Source organism: Bos indicus, chromosome 7 (genome assembly GCF_029378745.1).
Source record: "Bos indicus isolate NIAB-ARS_2022 breed Sahiwal x Tharparkar chromosome 7, NIAB-ARS_B.indTharparkar_mat_pri_1.0, whole genome shotgun sequence".
In the NCBI taxonomy this organism is placed as follows: Eukaryota; Metazoa; Chordata; class Mammalia; order Artiodactyla; family Bovidae; genus Bos; species Bos indicus.
This window is the reverse complement of record NC_091766.1, coordinates 25,533,630-25,544,577: the sequence shown is the minus strand read 5'-3', so window position 1 is coordinate 25,544,577 and position 10,948 is coordinate 25,533,630. Positions and strand designations below refer to the sequence as shown.

The 10,948-nt window shown below is 42.3% G+C and overlaps 1 pseudogene; it reads right to left on the bottom strand.

Moving 5' to 3' along the window:
• Positions 1-10,376: 10,376 nt before the first annotated feature.
• On the bottom strand, positions 10,377-10,466 carry LOC139184268 (U6 spliceosomal RNA; annotated as a pseudogene).
• Between the last annotated feature and the right edge of the window lie 482 nt (positions 10,467-10,948).

Sequence of the window (10,948 nt, the reverse complement as noted above, 5' to 3'; positions counted from 1 at the left end):
CTCTCAGCTGTGAATTCAGATAATAACCATTCTTCCACATTGCTGAGTGTTTTCTATCTGTATTAGATCATCTTTAGTGGTAGGAATAGAACCCAAAGCATACTAACAGAAAAAGCAGTCCAGGAAGACAACTGAGATGAGTCCCTGGACTCAAGTTTGTGTAATCAGGGACTCAGAACAGTGTCATCAGAATTCTGTGTCTACCTTTTCTTCTCTCTGGTTTGCTTCTCTAGGCTTGACTTGATTCTTCAGGTAAGACTGTCAGGGCATATTGTGCTCTATGGCTTCTGGGCAGTTAGGGGGAGAGGTGGGGGGGGGTGGGGGGGGGATCAATCTCAGTAGTTCAATGACTGTAGTAAAAAAAAAAAAAACAGGCAGTGGGGGTGCTGTGTTGGCAGCTAGTGCCCATAGTTTCTTGTGTTTATGTAGTCACTCAGAAAATTAAGGAAGGGCTGCTTCAGCTCTTTGATCTACACTGATGACTGGCAACTTCAGGTGCTGGTTTGCCCATGTTCCAGAGGTTGATTCAAAGGTGAACAGCTCTGTAGGCCAAACCCAAGCCACTGACACCTTGACTAGGCCCTCAAGCTTTGCACTCAGATGCTCACTATCCACTCCATTCCTTGCTTTCCACCCTGCTCCCCACCTTCCACTCCCACCCCTACCTTCCACCCCCATCCATGATCCATCCACTCCCCACCTTCTACCCTAGCCCAGCAGTCCCACAGCCATCACAGCCTCAAACTTTCTGTTCACAGGGTATTTGGCGGAGGATTCTTGATTCCCTAGTTTGCAACAACTCCATTTGCACACCCCTCTTGTCCTTACTCCTTAGGCTAGTATCTCCAGAACTCCCACCCCAGTCCCTGCCCACTCCAGGGGGCAAAATCCCCCAACCCAGAACAAGAACAAGTCTTTCTTTCCCTTCCCCTTTCCCTGACAATGGGTCCTCGTGGCTTGTGGGAAAATGCAGAAAACCTGTTTTTAGTAGGGTCCACATCACAGAAGAGTATGCTTTTCCTACAATATCAAGAAATATAATAGCCATTTAGAAATGCATTTAGAATGACAACAGAATCTTCCCTCACCAAAACAGAGTACTATACTTTTTCTAATTGAAAGCCGTTTGGTTGATTTTTCCAACTATGTTGCACTAAATTCTCAGCAGATCACTCTGTTACCCTTGAACCATGCCCATACAATGGTAAGCCCCCCAAAGTTTTAAAAAGTGTAGTGCAGAATTAACCTCTCTAGAAGACACCCATTACCTTCGGGCTACAGTAGGGAGCCAGTGGGCACTGGTGGTATCAGTATCAGATGGAAGGTCGTTAAAATAGTTAGAAATGTCAGGGATGAAGGGGGATTGAATCAAGTTGAGTAGCAGGAAGAATTAAAAAGTTTAGATTCAGAAACCATATCAAGAAAGAATTAAAGGCAATAGGATTGTAATGAGGTTAGGTGGAGAGACTAGGGGATGAGATGATGAAGACATCAAAGTTTCTGGCTTGGGCCATGGGTGGATCTGATATTGAAACAGGAAGCTGAGTAAGTTTGGGGAAAGATATGCATGTGGCAGGAGAATAAAGGGGTTGTTTAGAACATGAGTTAAAGATAAGATTCAGGCTCTGGAACCCAACATGACAATTAGCTATTTATCCACTGAAATAATTTACCAAAAAAATCACTGAGACTAGAACCTTTTTTAGAAGCAACACGTAAATTATGTTGGTTTTGTTTCACTGTTACAGTTTGCTTAGGTTTTCTATTTCTTGCTGTGTCAATTTTAATAATCCTTCATTAAATGTTAATTCCTATGTATTGAAATTTACTAGCAATCGGAGCATGATTTTATAATTTCAAACTTAATCATTTCATATATTCCTTTCCTTTTTATATTTTTTCTCATTTGTTGATTGGATTTGTTTCTGATCCTTGGAAGAAACGCACTTGGACTTATCACCTTCATTAATTTTCACAGGTGTCATGGCTGAAGAAACAAAAAAAGAAACAATGCTCTCTGCATTTAATTCTCGCCTTCCTAAATCACATGGAATATGAGGTCTTTTTTTCTCTCTTTTTTAAAATTTTTATTTATTTATTTTTTAAAATTTTATTTTATTTTTAAACTTTACATAATTGTATTAGTTTTGCCAAATATCAAAATGAATCCACCACAGGTATACATGTGTTCCCCATCCTGAACCCTTCTCCCTCCTCCCTCCCCATACCATCCCTCTGGGTCGTCCCAGTGCACTAGCCCCAAGCATCCAGTATCGTGCATCGAACCTGGCCTGGCATCTGGTTTCATACATGATACTTTACATGTTTCAATGCCATTCTCCCAAATCTTCCCACCCTCTTCCTCTCCCACAGAGTCCACAAGACTGTTCTATACATCAGTGTCTCTTTTGCTGTCTCGTACACAGGGTTATTGTTAGCATCTTTCTAAATTCCATATATATGTGTTAGTATACTGTATTGGTGTTAAGATATAAATCTATGGAAATATTCATTAGTTTCCAAAAGGTATCACTATCTTGCAAATAGCAATATGGAGATAAAGGAAAAGTCACACTCCTATCTTCAACATGCTTAACTATTTCAAAACATCAAAGACACTCTTCTATTTCTAAAACCATGGCATAGAACTAGCTCCTTGGCAGAAAGCTGCAAATTAGCTCAGGCTAAAGAGAGAGAAAGCTGACATGTTCTGTTGGATGAACTTGTTATACTGGAATAGCTGATAAACAAGAGCTATCTCTTGAACTTAAAAAATAAAGTCACAGTATAGTACAGTGAAAGGAATATTATTTTCTGGTCACTACAGGAGGCATATTTTTTTCAGGGAAGTTGAGTATAGATATACTGGAAGGTTGTCTTGTGAGAAGAAATCAAAATGTAGACGTGACTTTCCAGAGAAACTGACCCTGACCCCCGTTCCTGTCCTGTTATTTACTGTGATCACAGCCCCTATAAAGTCTTGCTCTTTAACTCTTCTATGAGGATAATACTGTCCACTTCAGAGAGGGGTTATGAGATTTAAATAAATTATGTAAACAGGTGGCATATGGACAGTGTTCAGTTGATGTAAGCTCTTTCTCCCCCATTTCTCCTAAATTAGAAATAAAATGATACTCAGTTAATCACAGCACCATGAGTGACTATTTTCTTGCTCATCCCTTAGCACAATCCATCACCTGATCTTATTGATGTTTTCCTTCTAAACAACTCAAATCTCTTTGTTCAACCAATAGATTTGCTATGACTTCAGTTCTGATTTCCAACACTGGGAGCTGGACAATGTTAAGCCTGCTCTAACTCTAACATGATGAGAAGAAACCATTTGGGATTATAAAGCCAGGGCAGAGGAGTAATTCCCACACCTGGTGGAGGTGTACTTCCCTGGATATTGATGTGGGCCAAGTTTTGCGGCTCCTCTCTACTAAAGGCTCTCTTCCCCCCATACCCTCTGAACATGCTGGATACATTCCTGAGGAATTAAGGGGCCACCTTAGAGCTGCATTCATTGACTCTATCTTTTGAACTGTTTTCTATGCTAATTCTTCAGCAAACCCACGCAAAGCCCACTTAAAACTAAGTCCAAATCTTTATTCTCTTCTAACCCTCTTAGACACAAACTTTGTGGACTGACCAAAAAGATCATATAGTTCTCACTTGTCTCTTTGCCTCCCATATTAATTACATCATTCTGAAAATGAACCTCTCTTTAGGTTCATTTTCAGCTCCCACTTCCAGTGGGAGCTATCTACTCCTACCAGACTAACCATCTGCACAGGGCTTTTGCTTCCTTGCAGTTCGAACATTCCAGTTTAACTACCTGATCTGTCCTTGACCTTACTCAACATGAAGCTCTGAATCATCTGCTACGGCAAGTTTTCTGATTCCATAAGGCTGCATTAGAGGTCCCTCTTCTGCTCTGCCCCTCTATGCTAATCCACTTGCCCCTGCCATAGCCTCATTGCCTGCACTGGAGTTGCTTTCTTTTTTTTTTTTTTTTTTTGGAGTTGCTTTCTTTGCTCTATGTTTTTCACACCAGTGTGGAAGCACCCTGGCCGCAGTGACCTTATGCAGGGCTTACAATTTAATGGGCACTTGAGGTCCATCTAGTCAAGGCTATGGTTTTTCCAGTGGTCATGTATGCATGTGAGAGTTGGACTGTGAAGAAAGCTGAGCACCGAAGGATTGATGCTTTTGAACTGTGGTGTTGGAGAAGACTCTTGAGAGTCCCTTGGACTGCAAGGAGATCCAACCAGTCCATTCTAAAGGAGATCAGTCCTGGGTGTTCATTGGAGGAACTGATGCTGAAGCTGAAACTCCAATACTTTGGCCACCTGATGCAAAGAGTTGACTCATTGGAAAAGACTCTGATGCTGGGAGGGATTGGGGGCAGGAGGAGAAGGGGACTACAGGATGAGATGGCCGGATGGCATCACTGCCTCAATGGACATGAGCTTGAGTGAACTCTGGGAGTTGGTGATGGACAGGGAGGCCTGGCGTGCTGTGAATTATGGGGTCGCAAAGAGTCGGACACGACTAAGCAACTGAACTGAACTGAAGGTTGCTGAATGTCTGATTAAATGAAGTGAATGATGAGCGAAAGAACTGATTTGTTTTTTATCTTATGAACCCTATGGACCATGTAATGTGTTTTCTATTTAACCTTGACTGATAGGTGAAGTACTATTAGGAATATATGGTGGGTATTCTAAGCTTCAGCAATATGTGAACCGTGAAACTTCCTGATGTTCAAGCTGGTTTTAGAAAAGGCAGAGGAACCAGAGATCAAATTGCCAACATCCTCTGGATCATGGAAAAAGCAAGAGGGTTCCAGAAAAACATCTATTTCTGCTTTATTGACTATGCCAAAGCCTTTGACTGTATGGATCACAATAAACTGTGGAAAATTCTGAAAGAGATGGGAATACCAGACCACCTGATCTGCCTCTTGAGAAATTTGTATGCAGGTCAGGAAGCAACAGTTAGAACTGGACATGGAACAACAGACTGGTTCCAAATAGGAAAAGGAGTTCGTCAAGGCTGTATATTGTCACCCTGTTTATTTAACTTCTATGCAGAGTACATCATGAGAAACGCTGGACTGGAAGAAACACAAGCTGGAATCAAGATTGCCCGGAGAAACATCAATAACCTGAGATATGCAGATGACACCACCCTTATGGCAGAAAGTGAAGAGGAACTCAAAAGCCTCTGGATGAAAGTGAAAGTGGAGAGTGAAAAAGTGGGCTTAAAGCTCAACATTCAGAAAACGAAGATCATGGCATCCGGTCCCACCACTTCATAGGAAATAGATGGGGAAACAGTGGAAACAGTGTCAGACTTTATTTTTCTGGGCTCCAAAACCACTGCAGATGGTGACTGCAGCCATGAAATTAAAAGACGCTTACTCCTTGGAAGGACAGTTATGACCAACCTAGACAGCATATTCAAAAGCAGAGACATTACTTTGCCAACAAAGGTTCGTCTAGTCAAGGCTATGGTTTTTCCTGTGGTCACGTATGGATGTGAGAGTTGGACTGTGAAGAAGGCTGAGCGCCAAAGAATTGATGCTTTTGAACCGTGGTGTTGGAGAAGACTCTTGAGAGTCCCTTGGACTGCAAGGAGATCCAACCAGTCCATTCTGAAGGAGATCAGCCCTGGGATTTCTTTGGAAGGAATGATGCTAAAGCTGAAACTCCAGTACTTTGGCCACCTCATGCGAAGAGTTGACTCATTGGAAAAGACTCTGATGCTGGGAGGGGTTGGGGGCAGGAGGAGAAGGGGACGACAGAGGATGAGATGGCTGGATGGCATCACTGACTCGATGGACGTGAGTCTGAGTGAACTCTGGGAGTTGGTGATGGACAAGGAGGCCTGCATGCTGCAATTCATGGGGTCGCAGAGTCGGACACGACTGAGCGACTGATCCGATCTGATCTGATCTAAGTTTTAGGGATTTTCACATCCTTTCTCTCTCCCACTTTACTCCATTCTGACTTCACAGATACTATGGTATCAGTACATTTTGGAATTAAATGAGAGTGTGGAAATATTTTAAAAATTAACAAATTTGTTTATTATTGTGAAAAAGCATCTGCCATTAATGCCTTATCTTGTCAAGTATCTAAAGAACAAGTATCTCCCAAACCCATGCTGTTATACAAACTATATGAATGAGAAAATGTTATGTAAACATTACAGATGATTCTTCCCAACTGGAAAAATTTTGCTCTTTATAACACAGCTTAAAAGACAGCTTCTTTGTGAAACTCCTCTGACATCCCATTGCCAAACCACTGTAGCCATTGCACCTTTTTTCTTGGCCCGTAGCATTGTTATATATTTGATTTCCCAATTAGATTGAGTAACTGATGTAATCAGTTTGTTATATCCAGTGGCTTATCTTAGTTGTGAGCAGATAGAAGGTTTAAATACAGGATTTTTGAATGAAATAATTAATGAAAAAATTATATAAACGGGAGGTCTGCTGACGACAGGAGAATGGATGAAGTTATAAGCATGGAACTTTGTTAGGACCAGAGCTTTCTGAAATGGGTGATTTGGTTTAGCAGTAACAACTACAACTACCAGTAACAACTACATAGTAATAATATGCATAAGATGTTTCTTTTTTTTTATTTTTTAACTTTACAATATTGTATTGGTTTTGCCATACATCAACATGAATCTGCCACAGGTATACACGTGTTTCCCATCCTGAACCCTCCCCCCTCCTCCCTCCCCATACCATCCCTCTGCACCAGCCCCGAGCATCCAGTATCATGCATTGAACCTGGACTGGTGACTTGTTTCATATATGATATTATACATGTTTCAATGCCATTCTCCCAAATCATCCCACCCTCTCCCTCTCCCACAGAGTCCAAAAGACTGTTCTATACATCAGTGTCTCTTTTGCTGTCTCGTATACAGGGTTATTGTTACCATCTTTCTAAATTCCATATATATGCGTTAGTATACTGTATTGGTGTTTTTCTTTCTGGCTTACTTCACTCTGTATAATAGGCTCCAGTTTCATCCACCTCATTAGAACTGATTCAAATGTATTCTTTTTAATGGCTGAGTAATACTCCATTGTGTATATGTACCACAGCTTTCTTATCCATTCATCTGTTGATGGACATCTAGGTTGCTTCCATGTCCTGGCTATTATAAACAGTGCTGCGATGAACATTGGGGTACACATGTCTCTTTCCCTTCTGGTTTCCTCAGTGTGTATGCCCAGCAGTGGGATTGCTGGGTCATAAGGTAGTTCTAGTTCCAGTTTTTCTTATATGTTTAAATTCTTGAGGCCAAACCTACAATAACTATTCTTTCACATCAGTAACTTGGTCTCCTTCATGCTAATCACTAGGATATAATTATTTGAAGAAGGGGTCATTTAATATGTAGTTATTGGTTATTATATCTGTAATACTTTGGCTTCCCTGATGGCTCAGCAGTAAAGAATCCACCTGCAATGCAGCAGACATAGGTTCCATCCCTGGGTCAGGAACATACCTTGGAGAAGGAAATGGGAACCCACTCCAGTCTTCTTACCTGGGAAATCCCAAGGACAGAGAAGCCTGGAGGGCTACAGTCCATGGTGCGCAAAAGAGTTGAACATGACTTAGCAACTAAACAACAACAAATATAAATAAGACTCATGAACAAGGGGAGGAAGCAGAGAACAGCAAGGGAGGATGCTTATGGCTGGGGAGCTGGGCAAAGGCGCCCTCCTTAAAAGTATTTTTAAAATGTCAATCCCAGGCCATATAACTCCCAAACTCTGTGTGAGAAGCCAGTTTGGGGGTTAGCGTGGTAGGGACAGCCCTGAGCTCCAGCCCACCCTGATTTGAGTGTGATAGGGTTGGGGTGAAAAGCTCAAGTCGAGAAGCAAAAGGTGCCAGTGTTTAGTTAGGTGCCAAAGTATTTGCTTAAGAAATTAGTCACCTCCTTGGCCAAGCCCAGGCTGTTATCTTAACTGCCCTTTAAACGCTTCCTGGTGGCTTTTGTTCTTTGAGGATTATTGAACACTTCGGTCCCACCTGTTTTGAGAAACCTGTGTCGAAAAATACACAAATGGAAGCAGATCCTCATTTGTTGTTAAACCTGCAGTCTTAATCCCAGGATCCTAAACGAAGGGGATTTTCCTGCTTAACCTGGGTCACACCAAACTCAAGTGCGGACCAACTGAAAAACCTTGAGTCTGCCCGCCTGCCTTTCTCTCCTTGTTCCCTCCTTCCTCTCTTCTGGTCCCCTCTCGTCCAGGCAATACAACTGTCATTGTGACTTAGGTCTTACCTTTGGTGGGGAGTGTCTTGGGAAAAAAATAATGTAACTTGAACGTATTTTCTATTAAACGTTTTAAAAAGATCTTTCGTCCTTATTTTGACTTCAGTGTTATCAAACTCCAATTAGAGTGAACTGAAGACTGGCTAGGATCTCGTCAGCTCTCTGGTGTTGAGGGGCGAAGCAAAGTGTATCACCGCTGGCCGCGAAACAACCCCCTCCCACCAGGCAACGCGCGCCTCTCCCTCACGCGGAGACCCCGCCCCAGAAGGCAACGCGCGCCTCTCCCTCACGTGGAGACCCCGCCCCACTGGGCAATTGGTGCCTATCTCACCCCTTTGACCGCGTGGATCACAATAAACTGTGGAAAATTCTGAAAGAGATGGGAATACCAGACCACCTGATCTGCCTCTTGAGAAATTTGTATGCAGGTCAGGAAGCAACAGTTAGAACTGGACATGGAACAACAGACTGGTTCCAAATAGGAAAAGGAGTTCGTAAAGGCTGTATATTGTCACCCTGTTTATTTAACTTCTATGCAGAGTACATCATGAGAAACGCTGGACTGGAAGAGACACAAGCTGGAATCAAGATTGCTGGGAGAAATATCAATAACCTGAGATATGCAGATGACACCACCCTTATGGCAGAAATTGAAGAGGAACTCAAGCCTCTTGATTGAAAGTGAAAGTGGAGAGTGAAAAAGTGGGCTTAAAGCTCAACATTCAGAAAACGAAGATCATGGCATCCGGTCCCACCACTTCATAGGAAATAGATGGGGAAACAGTGTCAGACTTTATTTTTCTGGGCTCCAAAACCACTGCAGATGGTGACTGCAGCCATGAAATTAAAAGACGCTTACTCCTTAGAAGGAAAGTTATGATCAACCTAGACAGCATATTAAAAAGCAGAGACATTACTTTGCCAACAAAGGTTCGTCTAGTTAAGGCTATGGTTTTTCCTGTGGTCACGTATGGATGTGAGAGTTGGACTATGAAGAAGGCTGAACGCCGAAGAATTGATGCTTTTGAACTGTGGTGTTGGAGAAGACTCTTGAGAGTCCCTTGGACTGCAAGGAAATCCAACCAGTCTATTTTAAAGGAGATCAGCCCTGGGATTTCTTTGGAAGGAATGATGCTAAAGCTGAAACTCCAGTACTTTGGCCACCTCATGCGAAGAGTTGACTCATTGGAAAAGACTCTGATGCTGGGAGGGATTGGGGGCAGGAGGAGAAGGGGATGACAGAGGATGAGATGGCTGGATGGCATCACTGACTCGATGGATGTGAGTCTGGGTGAACTCTGGGAGTTGGTGATGGACAGGGAGGCCTGGCGTGCTGCGATTCATGGGGTCGCAAAGAGTCAGACACGACTGAGTGACTGATCTGATCTGATCACCTCACGTGGAGATCCTGTCTCACAAGGCAGGGAGCACCTCTCCCCCACGCGGAAGCTATATTTGAGCGTTGCGTGCCTTGCCCGCTAGAGGGTGTGTGAAACTGCAGAATGTGTGTTTTCTCTGACAGAGGCTCCCTCGTGTGGCTCCTGCCGACAACGAAGTCTGTGACTTGAATGTTTACTTCATTCTCTTTTGAGAAGGGAAGAAGTCTTGGATCTTGCCCGCAGGAGCGGAGATGATGCTCCTTTTTTTTCCTTAGCACATTTTGTCTCCCTCAGAATAGAAAACTTTGTTTTTCTTAGACTAACGTGGACTCTGGCGGAGTAATTGAACTGCCTGGGAAACAATTTGGGGTAGAGTTATTGCAGGATACTCCAACGCTGCTCTTGTCACATAGATGAGAGAAAGGAGTCGCTGAGACCTCTAAATACCCACTAGATTTAAGGCATTTTATGTCATTATTTAATCTTAGAGTATCTCAGGTAGGAATTGCCATTCCCACTTTTATAATTGAAATATAGTTGATTTACAATTTTAGTTTCAGGTGTACAGCATTGTGATTAAGTATTTTTACAGATTATGCTCCCATTAAAAGTTATTCCAAGATAATGTCTACAATTCCCTGTGCTGTATAATATATCCTTGTTGCTTATCTATTTTCCACATAGAAGAATGTGTTTTCCTGACATCCTTGCACAGGAGCCATGCTAATCTCTGTATTGGTCCAGTTTTAGTATATGTGCTACCAAAGTGAGCACTATCATCCCCTTTTTATAGAAGAGGAAACTGAAGTTCTCAGAGGTCCAGAGTCTCAAACTGGTGTAATTGCCGGGGGCAGGGGGTGTCCAAGAACTTTGTTCAGAGCTAAGTCCAGAGCTTTGCAGTAATGAGACCACCTACAAAAAGGTAAAATTTTATACTCAATTTCCTCTCCCTAGAGATGTTACACTCCACATGTTTCCTTATGTTTCAAATCCAATAACCTTATATCTGAGTATGTCACTTTTGGCTTTTGTAAAGTGTGCTACATTTGCACATTTAGTCTCAAGAATAGTTATGAATTTTTTTATATTTGTTTTACTGATGTATAATTGACAACTAAAATTGCAAGATATTTCAAATGTACTAGATTGTGATGATGTAATAAACATTGTGAAGGAATTCTCCCTAACTAGTTAATTGTGCTGTGCTGTTCTGTGCTTACTTGCTCAGTCGTGTCCCACTCTTTGCAACCTCGTGG